Here is a 23,550-nt window from a genome sequence, read left to right on the forward strand (position 1 = left end):
TGTTCCCTTTGGGTAGCACAGGTGGAGCAGAAAGCAGTCCTATTTATTCTTTTCTTCACTGGGTATTTCCCTGAGGTGGCACACTTTCCAAAAGCACAAACTGCAGTAACCATCTCATAATGTCCATTCCTTTGCTTTAAGGAAGAAAATCTGTGCCATTTCGTTTGTGTATTTTCTTTCCAGCCTGGCTCACATACAGGCTGGAATAACTACTGCAGGCTAATTGATGGCACTGTAGAGAGAGCCTCCAAAATTGAAGACAATCCCTAAATTATCCTAATTTCTTCTAAGCTAGAAGCTGAAGTGTTTGTAGAACCTACCCCTGACAAAAGGAGAGCTATGTGGTATAGATGCAGCTTTTTTTTAATAGCTACACATAGGAAGGTTGTGTCCAGCTTCAGCACAGCTGGTCCTTTCTATCTCCAGTGTAGGCTCAAATAGAAAATGGGAAAATACCTTCATTGAATCCTCCCTCTACTGGGGCATATTTGTCTCTTCTACTTGTCCAAGCACATATATAGTGGCACAATGTACACAGTGCTTTTTTCTGGCAGTCTGCTCTGATCACACACTTTTCTATTATTGTGAGACATTCAATACCAGCCCCAGAAAAAGCTTTCATACTTCTTTAACTTGTTTGGCAAGTTTTGCTTGAATAAATTGAGTCTTTCAGGGCTGTGACCTATTTCCTTAAAAGGTCATCTGCCCAACCAAAACTGCCACAAACTCCTACATTTCCTCATGCTAGGAGAAAAAGGACGCTTGGTTTCAGTGTCCTTGCCTGAGAGTGTAGCATGTACATTACATTTCTTTCTAATTACACTTACTTGTAATTAGAAAGAAAACCATGGTGCAGAGCTTTGCTTGGATAGTAAAGAGAAAGATCTGTGGAGAAAGGAATGGGCTAGTTTAAATGCTCCTTTTCCTGGGATGCTCCTTCCAGACAGATGAGCTATGTTTTGCAAAGGCATTTCCGCACTGTTAGAACAGTTTGGCTTTCAAAAATCAAGTGATTGACATGTTTTCCAAGGTGCTGCAATGTACATGAAAATGATCTACAGCTCATTAAAAGAAAAATATCCATTTAGGTGAAGAGCCTCTGAGCAGCTTTTCTGTAAGATTGGTTTCTAATCAGTGGTCTTAGCAGGTTGGACTTTGCAAGGACAGTGAGAAAGGAGGCTCCCATCTTTCCTCATCTTTGCAAACACCAGGTGTATTGATGCTGAGCATTAAGCTCAGGTGGCAGTAGAGGCTCTGACAGGTGGGGAGAGAGCAGGGGCACAAGTGTTCTTCATTACTTGAGCAGGAGATAGGAGTCAGGAGCCTAAAGACACCTGATGAAGATGCAGTGAATTGTAGCAGAGACTTGGGTATTACGGTGGGCTCTAAAGATCCTCCTCATAAGAGATGGGAAAGCTTCCAGACAAGACTGTCTATGCTGCAGAACAGTTGAGGTAATCAGGGATGCTGAGGGTAAGGTGTAACATGAAGTTCTTGCTTCTGTGATGCCTTTATTCAAAGTTGGTTCAAAGGGTTGTGAAACTTTGTCAAGAGGAGAGGATGGAGGGTCTGATTGAGAGGAGGGACCCAGACATGGGATATTGTGCTGTATGGAGTGTATGGTGTTATTAATTCAGAGCAATTAAAAGCTTTGGGGAGAGGTTTTGATTCTCAGTGCAGGAATAAGGTGGTTTGAAATGCTTGGCTGAATGTAAGGGTCTTGCTTTGCAAGCCAAGAGTAAGAACAAGTAGAGGAAGGTCTGAAGAAAAGAAGGACAAAGCTAAGATTGCAGCAGTTGAGCCTGTGCCCCCGTCAACCTGAGCAGCCCAGGGAGTGCAAAGTGGCTCAGCTGTGTGGACTTACCAGAAAGACACACAAAACTCTGCAAGGCCAGGCTTTCCCCCAGAAGTTTTACTGCTTCCCTCTCTTTTCCTTGCCACGAGACACAGCTGTAAAAAGAAGTAAGAAATCCCTGGTAGATTGTTTGCATTGTTTTTAATGGGAGAAGAATGTTTTGACTGAAGTTTGAGAGTTAGAAAAGGCAGATGTAGATTGATTGGGTAGCTTCCTAGAGTATTAGAGAAATGTGACACAAAAGCTTTTTCCTGTATAAAAAGGTATTGTCAGCACTTTTTTTAGCATTAAAGCTCTAACAGAAGAACAAAAGGGTAGTCTGATATTTTGGATGTTCTTGGCAAGCTGTATGGAATTGCCACACACTTTAAATGAGATCTCTTTTAAACAGAGCAGAGTTATTGAGTCCTCTGTCTTGTAGCTCTCATCACGGCTCTGCCTGCTGTGTTTACCAGGGACTGAGCAGTGCCTGCAGGTATACAGAGCACACATAGATTTTAGTGTTGCACTAACACACTGCACACAAACTCCATGACAGCTCCTGGCAGCAGCAGCACCAGCCACGGTGTCACATGGATACTTAACTCTTTCTCACGCTGTGCCTTTGGCATGCAGGGCCTGCAGTGGATCTGCCCTTACAAGAGTCCATGGGGAGAACGTATTTGGGTGGGGGGAAATGTGAAGTTTGGCTCTCCAAGCTGCAAAGATTGCCTGAAATGGTGCTTTCAGCATAATCGATGCGGCTGTATGCTGTAAACCTGCACGTAGCTCTAAATCTTTTCTTGCAGTGCAAATTAGTATCTGACTGGAGAATCAATTTGAAAGCTCTAAAAGACTTTTGGCAATAATTGTGCACAGAGCTGGGTCCTCCCCTGCTGTTAGTTATGGTGCAGCACAGAAAAGCTGGGAAGAGTGAAGGTCATTTTTTCTTCATTGTTTGTGCAAAAGGGTAAGCTTCTACGCTTTGCTTCTAAGTGAAGCAAATCAAACCCTTTTCCCCTCCTAACTTTTAATGAGCTGTCAAAGCTTGATGGAAATCTAGAGGAAACTGCTGATCTTGGCAGGACTCTTGCATTGCACTATAATTTATAGTAAAGAGGGCAGCTGTGTTGGCCCAAGGTTTAGTTCTCACATGTCTCATTCTGGTGAGCAGTGCTGTCTCTGCCTGCTGAACCAGCAAGGGAGGGGTTAGTCTTAGGACTGTGTCACTTCGTATGAATTCCCCTCAAAATAGCCAACCTGTCAATTGTGGAGACAATTTTAATTCTCACTTGCTTAGATGCCACTTTTATGGTAGGCAATTCCGAAGCCATTGGACATCAGGGAATCTTGGGGACTTCTGTGTAGGTAGGTTTCAGCTCATGATTTATGCACCCCAGCATGGGTCTTCTAAGCCTTGCCCCTAATGTCTGAGAGAGACAGACAGCCTTCTTAATCTTCTAATTACCTGCAAGGTTTAGAGAAAGTCTTTGCTTCCACGTCACTTGTAACAGAGGGTGCAACGTTTGTTCCTCTTAGTCTAAGAGAACATTTTTCTCAGATGTGCTGATAGCAGGGGAGCCAGAAAATGCTGCAGCCACACTGCAAGATGTTTTATAGCTTCTATACCGAGCCCAAGCATTAAAACTTTATTCCTTTCAATGTGGGAAGTGCTCAGGTTTGGGGTTTTTAAAGCCATGAGCTGTTCATCAGCTCATGGCCTGGACAAGGTGCAATGTATGCTACAATGCTGGCTGTCAGATATCACAGTGTCAGTGGCAGAGCCCAGGTATATTATTCAATTTTAATCATTTGGGAATGTTTCACACAAGACCCATAAGTTCCAGCTCAGTCAGCCGGATGCAGAAATTAGTTAACATGTTTTTCTGGCGTATATTAGACAAACAATCTGTTCAGGCGGCTAAGACAGTGCCTTCTGATGATTAAACCTGCAGAAGACTTTCTTGTCACAGGGGTTTGCCATGTCTCAAAGGACACAATCTTACAGAAGATAATTCCTTCCAGAAGCTGAGCTTGCTCACCTCCCACAGAGCTCAGCAGGGAGAAAAGGCCTCAGGGCTGATCTCCAGTAAGCAGAGACAGACAGCCTTGGCATCCCTTTGCTAAGCAGACGAAATGAATGAATGAAGGGGAATCTCTGCTGATTAAATGCATTAAATAATGATGCTTCCTTGGAAGAATGTGTAAACCAATGCTTGTCTTTCGATTTGCCCAAGCACCTTCTGTACAAACCTTCAGTAGCATCACCAACAGCCCAGTGACGCACCTCAGTGGTGGCTGTGGCACCTCCCCATCTCTGGTGCTAGGTGGGGACACTGCACAGCGTGTCCTCTGCAGAAGGGTGAGTGAGGCACAGCCCAGGCTGCCCTCAAGCCGTTCATGCTTTGGTTACTCTTCAATGTCAGCTTACATTCCTGCCTGGATCACTAGGAAAGGAGGTGGCCATGACTTTTCTTGACAGAGAGCAAGGTTGTGGGAAACCTCTTGGAGCGAATGTCCTGTTGCCTCCATGTTGGCCTTTGGGCCAAGCTATCCCTTTGCAAGGTGGACACAGCCTGGCAGCTGGCCAGCAGCCAGCTCTGCCTGGGATTTTTGGCCTTGCCTGAGAAAGCACACCTCCCTCTTGTCCAGGCCAGGTGTGATGTTATGTTAATGTGGTACTCTTCCTCAGATCCCATGTGGGGCTTGTAGAGAATGGATTTCCTTTCGGCTTAATCCAACCTCTACTTTACCCTTTCAGTTAGAATTTTCTCTGCAAGTCTTATCTCTAGCTCCGCTCCTTAACCTTAAGAGTTGATAAGACTAAAGAAATTCCTGAACCGTGGTCACTCCAGGAGAACCTTGGGCACCAGAGCACAGCAGCATTGCTCAGCAGGGAGATTCTTACCAGGAAACAAAATTAAGAGCTTTAATTCCCCTCTGAAAGGCAGAGAGAATCTGCACTTACCTATTCTTCAGCATCCTATTTGGCTTTTAGTTCAGCCAGCCCCTGGACTGCAATTGCCGGCGCTCTGGGCATTGCAATCGACTCGGACGACTGCCCCGGAATGTAATGAGACTGCAGTGTATTGAGAGTAATAATTCACATCTTACTCCTCAGCTGCACTGCATTGTCCTTTTGTGTTAAAGGGCAGGGACTCTGGTTTATGTAGCTTCCTCTGAAGAATCATATTGGGTTTGACTGAGTTGAATTTGAAAACAATAAAAAAGCATAGCTGTTAAACATATGTGGAAAAATCACCTCTTTCTTCCTGTTCTAATCAATGGGCTGTCCACAAATGCATCTGCAGCTTCTCATGTTGGCTTTTAGTTGATTAAAGATTTGTGTTTGAATCAAGCCCTAGGGGCCAAATTATCAATTGGAGTTAATGAACATGGTGCTATTGACTTCAACAAAGCCATCAGTCCTTTATAGCTGCTGATGAATTTACTTTGAATCTGAATAACTCCATACACCTAAGGTCTGAATCTTGACCGCTGTCCTGTAAGTAGAGTGAGCTTTGTCCGTTTTGGAGGAGGTTAGGCATACATCTTGAGACTGAATTTAACCAAGCCTTTGTGAGAAATTCCATATTCAGAGTTAACAGAGCTGAATTTATTGACTATTTTTTTACCTCAAGTTGTTTTATTTCACTGTTCTGTTTTGTTACAGACTTCCTGGGACTGCAGATTTGGAGAGGTGTAGGGAAACCACCCCAGGCTGTACAGTTCCTGGTGTAAAGGGGCCCTTTCCTCCTGAGTGACCTTGCTGTTACCTGAACACGGTCACTCATGAGAAGCTGACAGAGCTCTTAATGCCACCCTCTACTGAAGTGCCCTTGATTTAGTTAGTTGTTTTCTTGTCATAGTGTTTATATTCAGGAGTGACTGGGGGAGTTTCTGGTTTGCTGTAGCTGTTTCCACATCTGGATATGATTTTCACAACCCCAGCTGGCAGAGCCAGAGCCTGTCACCTTAGCTCTCTCTGGTTCCTGGAGTCTCTTGGGAGTTTCCTTCCTCAGCACATGCAGGGCCCAAAAACACTGCTGTGGCCACATGGCTGTGCCTTGGGGTCCTGTTGCTTCCCCTCTGCTTTGGGAAAGGCTGCATTCTTACATGCAGCCCTGATGGCAGTTTTGTGCCTGGTTAACACATGCACTTCTCCATGTAAACCCAGTCCAGCAATGTGATCTTACCAGGAAGGCACAGGAAGCTCCTTATAGCTACTATGCATGGGGTTGCTAATAACACTGAACAGAAGGCTTGGGGTGTTGCTAGTCACCATCAAATGACCTTTTCATCCCATTCTCATCAATGTAGATTGGGTTAACTTTTCGTGTGCAGTCCACTGCTCTGGGTGAGCACATTACATCTCCAGCAGTGCTTTGAGGGCAGCTCATTCCCTTCACCACGTGTTGTCAGGGAGTTAATTGTGGTGAAAGTCTATGGTAATGGGCATTTGGCATTCCAAATTTCATGGGTCTGTTCAAGCAGAGATGGTTTGAGAGGCAGAGAACATCTGCAAATTCAAGCCTCTCTCTGAAGATGTGTCTGAGAGATAATGATGATCAATAACATAATAGCTAATAACAGCTTGAGGCATCTGGACTGATAAGAAACAGCCCAGCTGTGGAGACAGAGCTGGCATTGCCTGTATAGTCACTTAAAACAGGTGGAGGGATGGGGCAAACACTCAGTTTACATCAGTGGGTCTTTTGTCTCTATGCATGCAACATCATTGGGAGATATTAAAGCTCCAGTTTTGTCTCCTGGGTATTTTTTACACCCGACTTGAGATACAGGGAGTAATGGGCTTTTTGGCAGCTCTGAGGGCATGAGTGCTCAGAGTCTGGATGTTTAAGCAATTAGAGGATTGTGCATGTGGAAGCAAGAGAGCTCCTCATCAGGAGAAGTCATCATTGTTTCAAGGTCAAGCATTTCTTCTGTAGTTTTTCAGTATCTCCTAGTTTCTGCCTTCTGATTTTTAAAGCTTCCTGTCTTTTACAGCAGGTCTTCAGGTTGTTGACGGGGAGGTGGCTGTCATCCATGATTGTATGTGGAAGAGTATTTCATGGCTGAATTATACTGCCACTCTGCAGTGGCATTACTTGATCATCAAACATTACTTGATCATCAGTGTCCATTTTTTGCAGTTTGTTTCAATGACAAGGAAGAAGTGCACTGCTGCCTTAGCTCTAAGCAGTACCTTCAATTCTCCTTAAATTTGCTGTTAGCTGCACCTTATGTTACATGTAGAAATAATTAGATGAGTGAACGTATGCTAGTTTAAGGCTTTAAGAGCATATTTTTACCTCCTCAGATGTACCCAGATTCAGGGATAAAGGAGAAGAACAAAAGGAAGTCCTGCGAGTCTTGACAAGTCATTATGGATTAGCTTTTTTAGTTTTTTTTTAAAGGACCAGCTGAGACTGTATTTTTAGTGTTGGATTTAAAGCATAAGCTATGAGGGTCTGCTCTGCACCACTCCCTTCAGGGAATTAATGAAGTTATCCCAGTGCTTTAATACCTAGTTTTGTTCCTATCTGCCAAATCTTTATAAAGAATAAATGTCTTGCAGTGAAAATGTACTATGAAAATAGCAATTTTAAGGAGGGCATAAGTAACAGCAAGCCCATCATTTTCACCAGGCAGCTTTTCACTATGCTGAAACTGAGGTCTCAGACAACTGCATTTAGATTAATTTGTAATGTTATTCTTTCTGGTAAGTAGGGTCTTGAAAGGCCAGAAATGGATACACGAGGAGCAAACATTTTGCTCACTGTTTATATTTATATATTGATTTCACAAGATTTTTTTCCTTGAGGATCATGTTGTTTTTCCCTCTAAATTCCCAGCAGAAAGCAACCCATCAGAAACAAGTTTATGCCAACTTTGAGGCCCAGCTAAAAAGCAGGATACCTTGTCAGAAGCATCCTACAGGAACAGTCTTCAGGTGTCTGTCCTGCTGTGTTTTCAGGTGGGCCACAGCACATCATCTGGGTAACACATTCCTCCAGCAGCAGGCTAGGCTGGACAACATGTGGGTCCCAGAGCAAAAAGCCATGACCGTGGTCCCTGAGGACCCCTGAGACCCCTAATTAATATTTAACATATTAATCATATGTGTGACAGATGTCCTGTAATAGCACAGGAGCCATCTATCAGCACTGCCTGTCCACTATTGTATCTGAAGTGCCTTTGAAACCAGACAAAATGTTTTACTGTGACAGAGGAACCCAGAGCAAAATTACAAGTCTCTTATAATTTTAACAGAGTTAAATAGTATAAATAGAGCTCAGACCTTTTCTCATTATTACCAAATCAGACTCTTTACTCCTTCCTGATGGCTTAGGTTGTTTTACCATCAACATGATTTTCCTGAATCTTTCCACAGGTTTTCAGGTCTGGTCCAAGAAGGATTTTAAGACATATTTAGTTCTAATGCCACGGTTTGAAGGACTTAGAAGTCCTGTTACTTCTATTTGAACTAGACCATACGTGTTAGCAATAGAATCTCTTACACAAACCAAGTAGAGAGAAGTTGGTGGGTTTCTTAGTGGGAGAAGTATGATTTGACTGCAGAATGCAAATGCTACCAAACCAGTCAGTCCAGGAAAGTGTTGAACAGCTAGCAGGTGTTTAAGAACTCTTCTTTCTAAATGAGTTACACAAGCAAGATATCAAGAACTGCTAAAATTTTCTACAGGTGCAGTCTGGCAGTGCTTCAATTTTCTCTCCAATCCTGGAAACAAGAGACACTGGCTGCAGTGGGCTGGGAGTGTAAACACCTTCATTGCTGATTTTTAAATATTTGGCATTTAAAATTGTGAAGTGATTGATGCAAAAGCCCTCCAAGGTTATAGAGGTTCTGCTCACTCCCAACTTGTTCTCATTTTGTTCACATAGCATCAATACCTGGGAGCAGCTGTGGGAGGTCGGTGTCATCCAAACCTGGTATTTTGGCCTTTGGTTTGGCTGTTGAAAGAGCAAATAATATTGTAATTTAATGTTTTAGACATATGCTCTTGCAGGCAAAAGTGGTAATAAATCAGCATTGATAAGAAGAGATTAACTTCATGGTTCAGTGGAAAGTGTGTCCAATGGGTATATAAAGTAATAATCTGAGCTATTCCTCTTTTGTTTTCCATTGAGTAACTTTGTCAGTACTGCCTATCTGAAATATTTGAAACATCACCAAAAATGCCATCATCTTCACGACAACACATATAAACTATTTACCTCTGTTTTCTGATTTTTATGCCTCTAGGATTTTTTGCAACTAGCCAAGTGATCCAGAAACTTGTAATTAGGATGTGGTAAAATACTCTATGTAACAGCAAAGCTGCTTTGAACACTTCAAATACTGTCAAATCATTATTTGTATTCTGTGAAAGGGTGACATGTGGGCTCTGTAATGCTTCTCCAAATTCTCCTTCATTTGCTGCAGGAAACTTCAGTCCTATCCTTCTTTCTATGGAAATTACCAGCTGAAAATTAGGTAAAAACTTTCGAAGACAAATCAACAAGGGGTAAAACACCCCACTGATGATATTTTTGTGCTGATCGGAAGTTTTGTTGGTTTCCTATTGTGAACCTCAGTACTGTTCTCATTTAGTACCTTGCAGGTTGCTCCTCTCAGACTGTAACTCCTAACACAGAGTTAGAAAACAGGTTTTTATGTTGCTGGACTGACTCCACAAACAACTACTACATCAAATTCAGGCTCTGTCTAGCCCTGCTCAGCTGTGATTCAGCTTCTGCTCTGTGTTGTCAGCAGAGTCAGATACAATGCATTTGGTTAATGAGCATGTTTGTGTGCCAATTGTAAGAGTGGGGCTCAGCCTGGCCCTTCCTTTTGTTCTGGTTTGTTTCTATCGCTGGGAATGCAGAAGGAAAAAAATTTTTAAAAGACAAACTAAACCTGGCAGAAATTTTTCCAAACTTTCACCTCTTGTTTGAACTAAGTGGAAAATGAGGACAGTGTTCACAACAATGAATACTTTCTAAAGTGAAAGGTAGCTTAAAACAGCAACTCAGATTTTGGCCTGTAAGTGCCAAGGTGAAGAAAACAAATTTTACTGACTTGATCTCAACGCTGCTTGAGGTTCCAAAAAAAGAAAGCAATGTTGGTGGTACCAAATGAAGTCTCCTCCTTGTAGAATGGTCACCTCCATACGGTTGGATTGAGAGCTGCTGTTTGGAGCGTCTGGTTTCTGTGGCTGTAGTATAGCAGAATCATGAGCAACTCTGCAACAACTAATGGTGGATGACTCCTGTGCCAGCTCCTAATGGGAAAATGAAGCTATTCATATGGTTCTCTAGTGACAGGCTTTTCTGTACGTGTTACCAACATTTCTTGTTTTCCCTTGGTCTGTAGATGTTCCTGGGTTTGATTCTTGAAGAAGTAAATATTGATTTGAGTAATTTTTTGCTAATGCGGAGATTGCCAAGATACTAGTTTGATGTTTCTGCTGCTGCAAACTTTAGCACTGACAATAACAGAGTATGTGTGCACTTATTGTACTATACATCATGGAGTCATTTAGGTTGAAAAAGCCCCTTAAGATCATAGAGTCCAACTGTAAACCTAGTACTTCTAAGACCACCACTAAACCAGGAAGATGTTAGAATTAACGTCTGAACTGAACTGGCATGACTGGAATATGGCTGAAATGAGTTTGATGGTAGTCATTAAAGTCTGTCAAATACTAATACTGGGTTCTTTTCCACAGCAACCTTCCTTTTTTTCTTTCCTGCAATTTTTGTTTACTTGATCATTTAAACACTTCCCCTGGATGGTAAGAGAGGTCAGCGAATCTCCTCGGTCTGCAGAAGACTGATGATTAGTCAGACCTGTGTAACTCAGTCTTTGATTCACCAGCAGAGTCAATATTTCTAAGAGTGTTTAGGCTTCCCAGCATCTTGGTGCTAATATGGCTTGGCCCGCACTAGAGGAACCATAAGTGTTCCAGGAGGTTCACTGGCATACGCTGCAAGTTTAAAATGCATTTTCTGCTTTTGGGACAAAAGAGGAAACTATGGAGCAGGCCTTACTTAGAGCAACAATTTAGTTGGCAACAGAAAGGACTTTTGCAGGAGAGCAGGTGTTTTTAGTGTTCCTGTAACCTTGGAGGCAGAAGTTAAAAAAGGGAAAGCAGATGTAACTCCATTGTGCTAGGCTGTATCTTTTATTCAGACATTTTAGACTTGAACCAATACTGTCCATTTAGATTCCAATGTAAGCACACTAGCATTGGGAAAAGAGTAAGGACTAAAAGGTTAGCTCTGCAGAAACCACCACTTGTAGTATAATTGGCTGTTAGTGCCTTTGGCTTGAGTATATTTTAATGACTATTATTTCATGGTTGAACTGAATAAGGCAGCTGCACTGCTATACTTCAAAAGTTTTATTTTACTCACCAGGAAAAGTAAGATGAAAAATCTTCATGTAAATCTGATTTTAGCATGGGATCTGTGGCAGCTGCTGCTGGACTGTCTGCTGAGATCAACACCCAAGCTCAGAGCAGAGTCAGCTAGAGCACGTTTCTCAAGGCCATGTCCAGTTGGGTTTTGAGTACCAGCAATGATGGAGGAACCTCTCTGGGGAACCTGTGCCAGTGTTTGACCTCTCTCACAGGAAGGGGAAAAAAGTATGTCTCATTCTGTGGTTGAATGGGATTTTATATACTTACATTTGTGCCTATTGGATAGCACTGAGTAGAGTTGGGCTATACCTTCTCTATCCCTTCCCCCATATCAGATATTTTTACACATTGATGAGTTCCTCCCTCCGCTGTCTCTTTTTGAGGTTGTACAGTCCTAGCTCGCAGTTTCTCCTTGTATGACAGACAGTCCATTCCCTTCATCACCTTCTGGCCCATCCTGAGGTTTCACTCCAGTAAATCCATATTTTCCTTGTATGGGGAGCCCAGGTCTGGACTCAGCACTCCATATGTGTCTCACCAGTGCTAGAGGAAGGATCACATCCTGCTGGCAATGCTTCTTGTAATTTCTCTTGAAGAATTTGGTGGGCTTCCTTGTTGCAAGGGCATGATGATAACTTATGGTCAGCTTGGTGTCCACCAGGATCCCCACGTCCTTTGCTGTACAGCTGCTTTACAAACACTTGGCCCCCACCAGGTACTGATGTGTAGGAATGTTTCTCCCCAGATGCAGGAGGAGTCTGCACTGTGCCTTGTTGAACTGCATGAGGTTTTGTTCAGCCCATTTTGCCTGCCCGTCGAGTTCCCCCTGGATGGCAGCACAAGCCTCCTGAGTATCAGCCACTCCTCTCAGTTTTGGGTCATCAGCAAACTTCTTAAGGGTAGATTCTGCCCTGTCATGAAAATCATTAATTAAAATGTTTAACAGTACTGACCTCAGCACCCTCTCCTGGGATGCAGCACCAGTGACTGGCCTCCAGCTGGGCTTCATGCCACAGCTGGATTTTGTGATCATGACTTTGAGCCTGGCAGTTCAGGCCAGATCCCCTTTATGGCCTTTCTTGAAGACAGAAATGACATTTTCTTTCTTCCCATCCTCAGGAGCCTCCTCCAAGGAACACAACCTTCCAAATGTCACCAAGAGTAGCCTTGCTGTCATACTACCTGCTAGTGCATTCAATTCTTGTGGATGCAACCCATCTAACTTATGTCCAATTTGTTTAAATATCCCCTAACCTGATCCTATTCCACCACAGCTAATTCTTCCTTGCTCCAGTTTCCAGGTCTCAGGGTCTTGGATTATTTAAGGGTGGTCTAACCTGTAAAGAGTGAGACAAAACACACTCTGTTCCTCAGGGTTCTGTGTTCTTTGTCACCAGGTCCTCATTCCCTTCCTAAAATGTGTTGCCAAGTAATGTTCCTCTTGCAGGTTTATTTTTTTAAGAAAACATGTAATCTCATGAATGTCACTTGAGCAATTTGTATTGTCATCCAGCTGTTGTGCAGCAGTACAGCAAGACACATGAATATCCCTTTGCTTAATAGCATTGCTCATATGCCCAAAGTTAAGCAAGTATTTAAAAGCTCTGGGAAATGGACCTTTAATTTCCATCTACATGTAAGGCTTCAAACACAATCTGCTGCTATTTAAATCTTCTCTGAGAAATCAACAGAGTAAAAAATTTTACACGTTCAAAAGATCAATGTAAAGAATTGCTGCTGACAAAGGAAAATTATAGAAAATAATTCTAGAGGATAATAATTCCAGAAGCTGGACCAGACTGATGTTCTCATGCTTGACATGTGTTTTGCAGAGTTGGATGTGTGTTTGTATGCACTTAGAAAAGGGCTGTATACAGCCTGAAACGTTGATTTTAAAACACCGAAGACTTTAAATATGCAGAAAAGCTGAAACTCCTCTTGGCTCTGAGCACCTCTTTTTCACAGATAAGGAGCTGTCTTTCCTATGAGCACTGACACTTTCAGCTATAGAAATTTGACTCTTGGTTTTATGAGGCATCAGATGTTTTCCACAAAGCCTGATAACGCAAAGCACACTGCTGAATGTCTTGCTAAGTCGGCTAGTTCAGCATCCTTGGGGACACTTTGCTTTGTGTTTGGCCAGTTCCTTTGTTAACATCTCTGTTAGGATGCATGGGTTGTGACTGTAATGACAACTTTGTACAGGGTGCAAAAGGAGTTTAGTTTGTTCCTGGAAATATGACTGATCTGGAGTCAGAAATCAGTGTTGCCAGCTTTGTGATACTGCTGATGTAATTTAATTTCTCAGGGTGGAGCAGCTGCATTTGTAAATTGTTTCCGGCAAGAGCTGTATCTTTGCACCATCTCTTCCCCCTGGGAACCATGGCTTTTGCCTAAGCTGCTACTTTGAGACTAATAACAGTCAATTATTGTAATGGGACCAAGATCACAGGTCCCCATTCTGAGAAGCAGCAGAGTAGCTACCATGTGCCAACAGGGTAATCAGTGCTGGCTTTTGAGAACATCTCTTCCCAAGAGATAATGGAGATGGTAACCTGACCTCAAGTTGCTAAGGGCTCTCTTGTAAAACTGAGATTAGTTTGATTTATACTAGCCCTGCCAGGTTCCAGCCTCACTTGTTGCATCCTTCTTCCTGAAATTATCTTTCAAGCCTCAGTGGGACTTGGAGTAGCAAGGCTCTTTGCCATTCACCATCAGTCTTCTGTCTTCTCTCTGGAGCAGGGCCTGTGGGCTCACACAAGAGTGGCTGCACTCAGGTTGAACATGAACCGACATAAAAATCCAGGTTTTAAATTTTGGCAAGTGCCTTGAGGTTCCTTGAGATGATGAATATGAGGAAAACACAAGCATTTAGTATTGTTTATCTAGGGATACTTTTACTTGATTAACATATGCATTAGTAGTGCTATCAATAGCACCATCTACTGCCTTTGGGGTAGCAGGACACAAGATCTGCATTATAACAGCAGAGGTAACTAGTAAAATGAGAAAAGAGCACCTAAAGAGGTTTTTCTCCTCATCTCCTGGCAGCAGTGATGCTAGAGAGGCACTGCATCTACCCGTGTTTCAAGGCAGGCAATCTGCTGTGAGTCTGCATGGCATTAGTGCTCTGCAGGCCTGTTTCAAAGCTATTGGGGCTCTCTTTTCAGATGTGTCACCAAAGCATCCTATCTGATTTGGTAACAAATACCAGGAATATTCTTCCTTCCAGCGCTATGCCAAGTCCTCTCCACCTACCTTTGTTAGACCTTAAGCCAATTTGGGGGCCCGTATCACTTTCTCATCTTCCTTCGTCTGCCTCTCTGCAAAACCTTCACAACATTCCCTTTCTCCCATTCCCAACATACAAGCAGTGGATGCTCCTGGATACTAAGCCAGATAAGGAGACATGGATCTCTGAGCATTTAATCTCTTCATCAACTAACCCAGACTATAATCATGAGCTGATACAAGCCCTTGTGCATTTTATTAACAATGCAATTTACATGTTTAAACAGGAGACTATAACAGTGCACAGTCTGAACAGCTGCCTGAGCTTTGGGGGATGACAAGACCCCTGTCCTTTGCACAAGTCACATTAATGGCAATCTGCATGCTATGCAATCTTTAATTTCTTTTCCCCTCCCAGGATACCATGAGACTTTGGACATCTTGGCTCTTCAGAGTCCTAATCCCTTTTCTAGTCAACAAAAAGGGAGTTTTATCCTGAAGAGAGTGTTTTCAAGGTCCTCGGATGCTCCAGCCCCACCCCTGATTTTGGAAAGGAACCTCCTTATTATGTACTCCAGCTTAACCCTCTTGCTAAAAAGAACAAACTTTTCTTGTTCCTCTGTTTGGATTTTTCTTTTTTTCTTTTTTTTTTTTTTTTTCTTTTTGTGTTGTTCCAGGACAGGATGTCTCACTTAGAAATCTAATTTTTTTTTTTTTTTTACAAGGAATTCAATTTCTCACGCTGCTGCAAGTTGTTCTCCAGCATTCACAGAGCCACTGCTCTGCCCCAGGGAACTGAAAGATTTAAAAGAAAGAAAAAAAAATCATAGGCAAGGAAACAGAATAATTCTAAGTGGCCAGCATCAACATGGGAATGAGTACCAGAAAAAAGCAGTTGTTTCCAGTACCGCAGAGCCAAGGACACCTGGGGGTATGGACATGGATTTTAAGGGGGAGATATTGGTGTGAGCCTACAAGTGTATTAACCCTGCAGGGGGGCATGAAAATTACCTCTTTCCCTTCCTCAGCCAAGCCATAGGAACCTAATGTCTCCCAGGCTCCCCACACTCTGGCAGAAAAAAATGCCTGAATTCAGCAGTGATTGTTGTTAGGGCAAGGGCCGGGGTGGGGTGAAGAGAGGGGTTCGTCCCTTTTGCTCCCCTGACTGAATCTTCTGCAGGAAATATGCCAGCCTGATTGTCCAGCACAAGGCTCAGGGTGAGACACTCAGCAGCAAAGATGAAAATGCGCCTCATGTGGTAAATTGCCAAGGGGTTCTCTGAAGAAAAATACTGTGTAATTGTGTCATTAAGGACTATATATGATGTATCTGTGTTTGGGGTCAAGTTAAAGCCGTACAGACAGCCCTCCTTAAAGCTCCTTCTCAGTTCTGAGTGATGCAGATTAAACAGTGTTCTTCTGCTGCAGAATTTGGGGGTGTTGTGTAAATTTATGCCATAAGAAAGTCAGTAAGTCATAGCAGTTTGAAGATCTGCTAAACAGAAAAGTAAAAAAGAAAAAGCAAGGCCAAGCCAAATCATCGAGCAGTTGAAGAACATATCAGTTCTGTCTGGATTTCAAGATTAGACAGCTTCATATCTACTATGAAATAGGAGAAGAAAATTTCTGTGCTTACAAGACACTCAGGACTATATTTGAACATGAATTATGAAGCTGACTGAAAAACTGAAGTGTTTTTATTGGCTTAACTGTAGCAATAGTCTGATGGGACAGCAGTGATGGTGTGAACAAGCACCTTAGTCCTTGGGAAGGTCAGGGATCCTACTTGTACTCATCAATTTACTGGTTAACCTATGATTCAACACGTCTAAACCACTGACAAGTGCTTGTGAAGTATTTCAGCACTTCTGAAGCACTTGGATGTTCACTGTAGGCAACAGGAGGAAAGTTTGTCATTGAGTAGTTCCTGGGCTTGGCAAGACCTCACTCTTCCCGCTTCCCCATCTTGCACCTTCCTTTCCTCCCCACCAGCATACACAACCTATTTTTCAGCTCAGTACCTTTCTCCAGTCCCTCTCTGCTGTTGTCTTGTGAGATCCTTAAACACAAATGCATTTAACTGGAATTATCCTAGGACCTGTTAGCCTTCACGTCATTAATTTGGCTGCCCATGAATCAGGGTGGCTTGATAAAAGTGATTTCCTCCCTATGGCCCTGAGCTGGCAGGCAGAGCCCTGGTGCTTCTCTCCTCAGGAGAGTGTTTGCTTTCAGTTCCTGATGGGTGCCTGTTTCTGTCCATTGCCAATCTCTGTAAAAAGCAATTGACAGCAAAGATCAGCTTAGTTGCTCCAAGGCAAACTCCAAACCTCTACTTTGTACTCCTGACAGGTGAAAATGTCTTCAGTCTTTTGGCAGTGACCTGTAAATTTTCTCTGAGACTCCTGTGCTGGTAGTGGGGAGCGACCTTTTTTGGCACACCACTTTGAACAGTGGGAAAGGAAGAAGTTGTTTGGGTAGGGAGAGAACAGAGTATGGGCAAACCCATGAGGCTGGATAGGTGAGACCTGCCATCGTGTGTGCTGTGTTCTGTAATGAAAGCAATCATTAGCAAGTACTCACAGCATGACAGGGCCAAGAAAATCACCTTGTTGCTGCTTTCTCCTCCTCTGAATCCTGACCCTACTCTAAGGGGATTGATGAAGACAGATCCCAAGAGGGTGAAGTCCACACACTGGAGTGAGTAGTGCACTGTGATCCTGCACCGTTAGGTACCTCTGTATGCTGTGTTGGCTTTTCACTGTTGATTTAGCATTCCCAGTGCCAGAACTGCTGTGTTATATGTATCTACAGGGTACTTAAATTCATACTTCTGGGAGCAAAAATTGCAAAAGAAGCTTATGGAGGCCTTGCCGGAAGGGCACTGCAGGATGCATCTATTCCTTCACTGGGAAATGGGGACTGTGCTCCACTCCTGTCATGGTTAATACAACTGCTCAAGAAAACTGGGCTTTATAATTGTTTCATTTACTCCAAACTGCTGTTTTCTCTGACCTTGTCTGATGCCTGTATAACCCTTAATACCCCTATGGGCTGTGAAATGTAAACACAATTATCAGTTAATATAATTATCCTGTTTCCATTCAGGACAGGCCCAGCAAGTGTCAGTCATTCCCACTGCTTTATGTTCCCTGTTATAGGCAAGGGTGCTGTGACTCCAAATCATTAGGCACTGTGTGGGAGCAATACAGTAAAAATGACCTTACAGCCTCTGAGCCAGCAAAAACACTAAATCAGTTGTTCAGTTGGCAGCTACAGCAGAAAAAGAAGGGTGTGGGAAAAAAACCCCAAAAACATAAAACAAAACCCAAACAAACAAAAAATGTAAAATTCAACAAAACCCACAAGGGTAAATTGGAGCAATCAGTCATGTCTGAGTGAGATTTCTGCACATTCTTTTTTGTTTGGCCAGGCTGTGACAAGCAAGGACACACTGGAGGAGGGCTGCTGTCTCCACTGCTTTTCCACAGAAACTCCTAGGCACGAAGAATCCTTTCTTTCTGCAGCAGGAAGAACACAGTGTGTGTGTCTATGCATGCAGGAATGATTCTTTCATTTTTTTGGCTAGCTGACATTGCAAAGGAGCTGGGGTACAAACCAAAATTATGCACTGTACTCAGAGCTCCTGAGGTCTGGGCAGTGTAAGATCATGAAATGAATGTGGCTGAGCACCCCCTGCACATCTTGCTGATAATCAAGCTCTTAAAAAGCTTTGTGAAAGAGCTGAGCTGAATTCTCTGCTAACTCAAGCTTGTTGAACAGCATTTCCCAAAAGACTTGTAGGTGGCAAAAATGTGGAAGACCTGACAAAGGATTCATCTTCTCCAGGAAGAAAATTCGTTATTGCACATACATAAGATATACAGAGTTCTGTAACTCACAGGATGAGAGAACAGGCAGGTAGGACAGAAGGGTTCAGCTGCAGTGGATAACACTTGATTTCTTCTTAAATAGAACAATTTTGTAATGGAAACATTGAAAAAAAAAAAAAAACCCAAGCTTTTCAATCCTACTTTTTCTCCTCTTGGAATATAATTATTTTTTCAAATAATTACATGGTTTTCAGTATAGCCTGGGTTCCTGAGATGCCTCCTGTTTCATCCAACACAACACTTGGCTGGTTTATTGAAAGCAATTGTTCATTGTTATTTATTATTGTACCCTTTCATTCAGCTTTATTTCATTAAGAGCTTGTGCATTGCAAAGTCATGTTTGAGTTTTGTATGGTCAGGTTCATTGTATGGTTTACATCTTTGCAGCATTTCCTGCTCCAACCCAGCTGCTGAGCGCATCAGGGTCACTCCCTGCCCTCTCGTCTCACAGACAGCCCATGGAAAGGGGCGATGGCACAAGCTGGATGGACTCCCTACTTCCCTCACATGGTCATTCTTTATCTGTCTTGCCAAGGGTGTTTGACACTGAAGAAATAAGGAGAGGAGGCCGTTACCCAAGGGGTTTAAATGCAAGCAGATATTAGTGCAGGGGCTACTTGTAAATTTACAGATGAATTTCTCAGTGGGAAACATCTTCTTGACCAAATGAGCATGTTTGTGGAGTGTGTCTGCTTCCCCTGAGTAAGTCTTCTTTTGCTGGAAAAGGGAAAGTCCCAAACTAAAAAAAAAATTCAATCTGGAAACTCAGTTCCTGTAAAACAGTGTGACCCAAATTTGCCATATCATGTATTTTCCCTATCAGGCCTCCCCTTGAACCACAGATGGGAAAAAAATCTACTGGATCGCCAGAATTGCTTCTGACTGCAGCAACATTCCCATCATATAACCCACCTTCAGCCTAATTAAGTTTCTGGCCTTTATTCCTCCATACAAAAGGCTACTTCAGATCCTGAATAGGTTTTAAATATTTTTTTTATTTCCACCCTGAAGTTATTCACAAACCACATAGGCCAGTTTCACTTTTTGCTAATGTTCCATAAATTACAACTCTTTCCTCTCTCTGGAGTTTTTATTGTACTGTAGCAGTAAACAATCATATTTTTCAGTCTTCATTTTCCAATATGAAACTGAATTTTCTCCTCTCTGATCCGACTGGTTCTTTTCTGCATTTGTCTTCATCCAGATTAATGTTTCATGAAGCAGGACTGAACACAGTGAGTTTATGGCCATACCTCAAACAGCACAGCTGATTTTTCTCTGATTCAGTTGGAAACACAGCATATTACAGATCCTAGGATTTTCATCAGGGTTCACTGTCATGCTGTAGCCAAAGCAGATCCTGGAGTTTGAGCTAAAGAAGAAGATAGAAGGGATTATCTGGCTGGAAAGTCAGATGTGGTGGGGAAATTTCAGACTTGAAATAATAGCTTTTTAGCCAAAATGGTGTGTGCTAATATGTTACTGATAAAAACTTATTCTGATGAACTCTCCTTTGTTTCTTCCTGCTGAGAGTCTGCTGAACTCTAGATCTCTCCTTGGCACAAGCCTTCCAGGCAGTCAAATAGTCCTGTGAAACCTGGAAAAAATAAGAAGATTCACAAAATGTAGAGTGACTGAATTTTTCTTGGCTCCAGGATGCACAGTTTCCAACCAGAATATGTAATCAATGGTTTTGTTACATGTTGCTTTCTGAAGGCCTTTTGAGCTGGCTTCAACTGGGATGCTGATTTTTGCAGTAAATCAACTTGCAAAATGCCATTCACTGCCAAAGTGATTCTTTTACACACTTGGTAAAGGCCTGATAAACTAAAAATATAATTAAAACCAACTTGCTGAGCAATAACAGCTGACACAAGATCTTTCTTCTTATCCTCTGCAAGCAGCTGGGTGGCCACAATATGGCCTCAGAGCTTTACCGTGCAGGATGACTTTTGCCCTCCTTGTGGGGAGTGACAAACTCTTCATGGAGCAGAAATTCCTAAAGCAGGGTCAGATTTGCAAGTGTTTTATGTTTCCACCATGGAGCCTAAGTGCAAATTCCCTCGAGTGGTTTGTCTCCAGTGCCCAAATCCTATCATGTAGTCTTCTCTGCTCACACAAATTAAATGGGCAGGATCCTTTCCCAGCATCAGATGTGGCTCCATCCAGTCTAGTACTCAGAGATATTTTTTTTTTTTTGTTATTTACACAGACTTGTACTGTCAAGGCAACAAAACACCAAATGTAGAGCAGTTTTATTTAGTCCCAGCCTACGCATTTCTCTCCTATTGATCATGCTTCATTTTACCCCGCAATAAGAGACATGATTTCAGTTACCTCTCTGTCTTGGAGATTCAGAGGCAACTTCTACTCATATTGCACCTTTTGCAATGTTCAAAGCCAGTAAAAACAAAGTTTTCTGACACAGGAATCAATGCTCATGCCCATGGTCCACTGTGGGTAGGACTTCACAATATTTTGAGCTGGGAGACATGTGCAAGGTACTTCTTCCTCACAGTTATCTTTTAAAGGGGGTGAATGACTCTGACAGCTGTAATTTGACAGCTGGTACTTCATCTTTGAGACCACCAAGTTAACTTGCAGCAATCATGGCAAAGGTCTATGTTTTGTGGATGTATTTCCCTCATTTCAAAAATTGCTACTAAATCTGTAGTGCAGAGAGGCGCTGAGAAACAGAGTTACTGAAGAACAAAATGTCTTGCCTTCTCTGAGCAGCAGGCCCTAGTTGCTTTGTGTCGCTTTTGCTGCCAGCCGTGCCCTGGACACGCTGCAGTGGGGGCACAGCTGCCAGCTCTTCCTGAAACATGCTGCAAGATTAAGCTCATAACCATAAAAAATGATATTTCAGAAAAAAAAAAAAAAGAGAAAACTTGGGCTGTCATGTGTAGCTGGTCACTCAAAGATTAACCTTTTCTGCTGTGTAATATTGAAGAGATTTCCTTTATCAGAATATGATAGGGAAATAAATAAATAAATAATTTTCCTCTTGTTTTTATTACTTTTACCTCATTTATCCCTGGGGAATGCTGGGAATTCTTCCCTGCTTTCTGACAGTTGCCTGGAGTGACTGGAACTCTACAAACAGCAGCATCTCACACAGAGGCCTGTGTTGCAACATTTTCACAAAGTCAAGCCCAGATTCAAGAGCTCAGATTCTCTTTATAGTTGACTTAAGCCTAAATCTTCACTTCTGGCTAAGGCTGCCTCAATACTGTCTGTTAGCTGAGCTCCCACAACATTGCCCCATACACAGCCAGATTCTAGTGGGGTCTCAATCCATCTAAATTACGGTTCCTGGAGTGCACTAGGCACAGAGGTGTAGCCAGACACAGAGACTGGATGATGTTCTAGGCCAAGAAGGAGAAAGAAAATTTTAAGGGTTTTGAATAGTGTAGCAATCCCATTAATATTCTCAGAGGTGTGTCTGAACAGCAGCACAGGCTGCCACACTCATCCCATGGAGATCCTACATATATTTGAGCATGCTGCAGTCCTGACAGCTGCTGCCTGGATCTGCCTGCTTTTAAAAATGTGTGCAGGTTTCACCATACATAATTTTTAGGATAGTGTAGCTCATTGTGGGATAGGGTAGAAATGCTGCTCTCTCTTCTTTTACAACTATTGTTCTTCAACAATTTAATTGCTAAGGCTGACTCACAACCTGATATAGGGGCTGAGATGGGGAGAGAAAGAGGGAATAACCATTCCTTATCTGCTTGTAAAGTTTGTCATTATTCTCACAGGCTTTCTAGTGAAGTGCTATTATTCTGCTGTAGGTTTGTTACAATATCTGCCACTCTGATCTTCCCATGTCTTGCTGGGGTTTTATTGTTGTTGTTGTGCTTTTCTGGTTTTGGTTTGATTTTTTTTTTGGTTTTTTTCCTTGGTTTTTACTTACAGACCTGACCCAAAATTTAGCAGCAGTCCATAAAATTAGTTGAATTAAGTTCAGGTTTCCCCTGCTAAAACAGGATTGAGTAGAGGATACTGTTCCTAAAGTATGGCAAGCGCATTTCTGGCTGGCACAGTGCTGGGATGGAGACACTTTATACACCAAGTAAAAAATCTTCAGAATGCAGTTGTGCTGAGATTTTAGAAACGAGTATTTTGGGGTGTGGTGTGGTGTTGGTTTGGGGTGGGGGTTTTTGTGGCTTTGTTAGTTGGTTGGGATTTTTTATTGCTTTGTTTTTGTTTTGTTTTTTGTTGGTTGGTTGTTTTTTGTTTTTTGGTTTTTTTGTGTTGTTTTGTTTTTTATACTAAGATAAGATTTTCCTTGAGTCTCTTTTATTGATGAGGCAGGGGTACTGATGAGGTGTGAGATTAGAAAGGGTGTGGCAGCAATTACCCGGCTGAGGATATTCCCTATGCATTCATTCCCGGCTGCGGTGTGATTTTCCTTTTGCTCCTTGCACCCATCTCCTTCTGCCACAAGATGGGGATGCAAGCCCGAGTTTAGGCCACGTATGAACACCCTTCTTCCCCCGCAGGGATGAATCTCCATAATCCTTGCCCGTTCAGGGTCCTCCTTTTGTTGCTATTATTTAGAGCACGCAAACTTGCAAGATATATTAATTCTTAAATAATTTTATATTATTGAATGATACTGGGATCTGGGAAAAAAACCCTCTTTCTTATCTTTGCTGAAATCAAAACTCCTCTGTGATATAGTTGGCCATACACAATTTGAACTCCTTGCAAATCCATGACAAATTTTAAATCATCACAGCAACATTACAGGTAAGAGGCAAACCTCTCTCTAAAAATACCTGTGTGTCACAGTAGTAGAGATTAGTGAGCTAATGATTAGTCAGATAATAGCTGGCTATTGATTCAGTCAGTTAAATCAATCCTATAAGCTGCTTTATTTTCTGTTTTCAACTGCTGCTTTATTTTCTGTTTTCAACTTCAAGAGTCATCAAATATCTACAAATGTTCTATCCCAAGTGGTCAAGGGAAGAAATCCAGGCTAAAATGTGGCCAGGGAAGGCCTCTGCAGATCTGCAGGTCTGAAGTTTAGCTGGCAGTGGTGGCAGCTTGGCTGAAATGATTAACAGACTTCATTTTGTAACGTAACAATGGGCAGTCCCTGAAAGGTTTGGTAGGAAATATTATGTCACATACATATCCTCTTTTCTGTATGTTGGTGTAA

The 23,550-nt window shown here is 42.4% G+C and overlaps 1 long non-coding RNA gene across 2 annotated transcripts; it reads left to right on the forward strand.

The window, feature by feature from the left end:
• Positions 1 to 1,348: 1,348 nt before the first annotated feature.
• Positions 1,349 to 11,717, forward strand: LOC148184184 (uncharacterized). 2 transcript variants are annotated; one of them, XR_015772676.1, is made up of 3 exons: positions 1,349 to 1,454; positions 7,690 to 7,811; positions 8,541 to 11,717. It is a non-coding gene; the product is annotated as an uncharacterized LOC148184184 (long non-coding RNA). The 2 variants fall into 2 exon arrangements; XR_015772675.1 differs by lacking the exon at positions 8,541 to 11,717 and adding an exon at positions 8,229 to 8,529.
• The last annotated feature ends 11,833 nt before the right edge of the window (positions 11,718 to 23,550 follow it).

This window comes from Pseudopodoces humilis, chromosome 6 (genome assembly GCF_049639895.1).
Source record: "Pseudopodoces humilis isolate 2021_Gansu_Grassland_sample_001 chromosome 6, ASM4963989v1, whole genome shotgun sequence".
In the NCBI taxonomy this organism is placed as follows: domain Eukaryota; kingdom Metazoa; phylum Chordata; class Aves; order Passeriformes; family Paridae; genus Pseudopodoces; species Pseudopodoces humilis.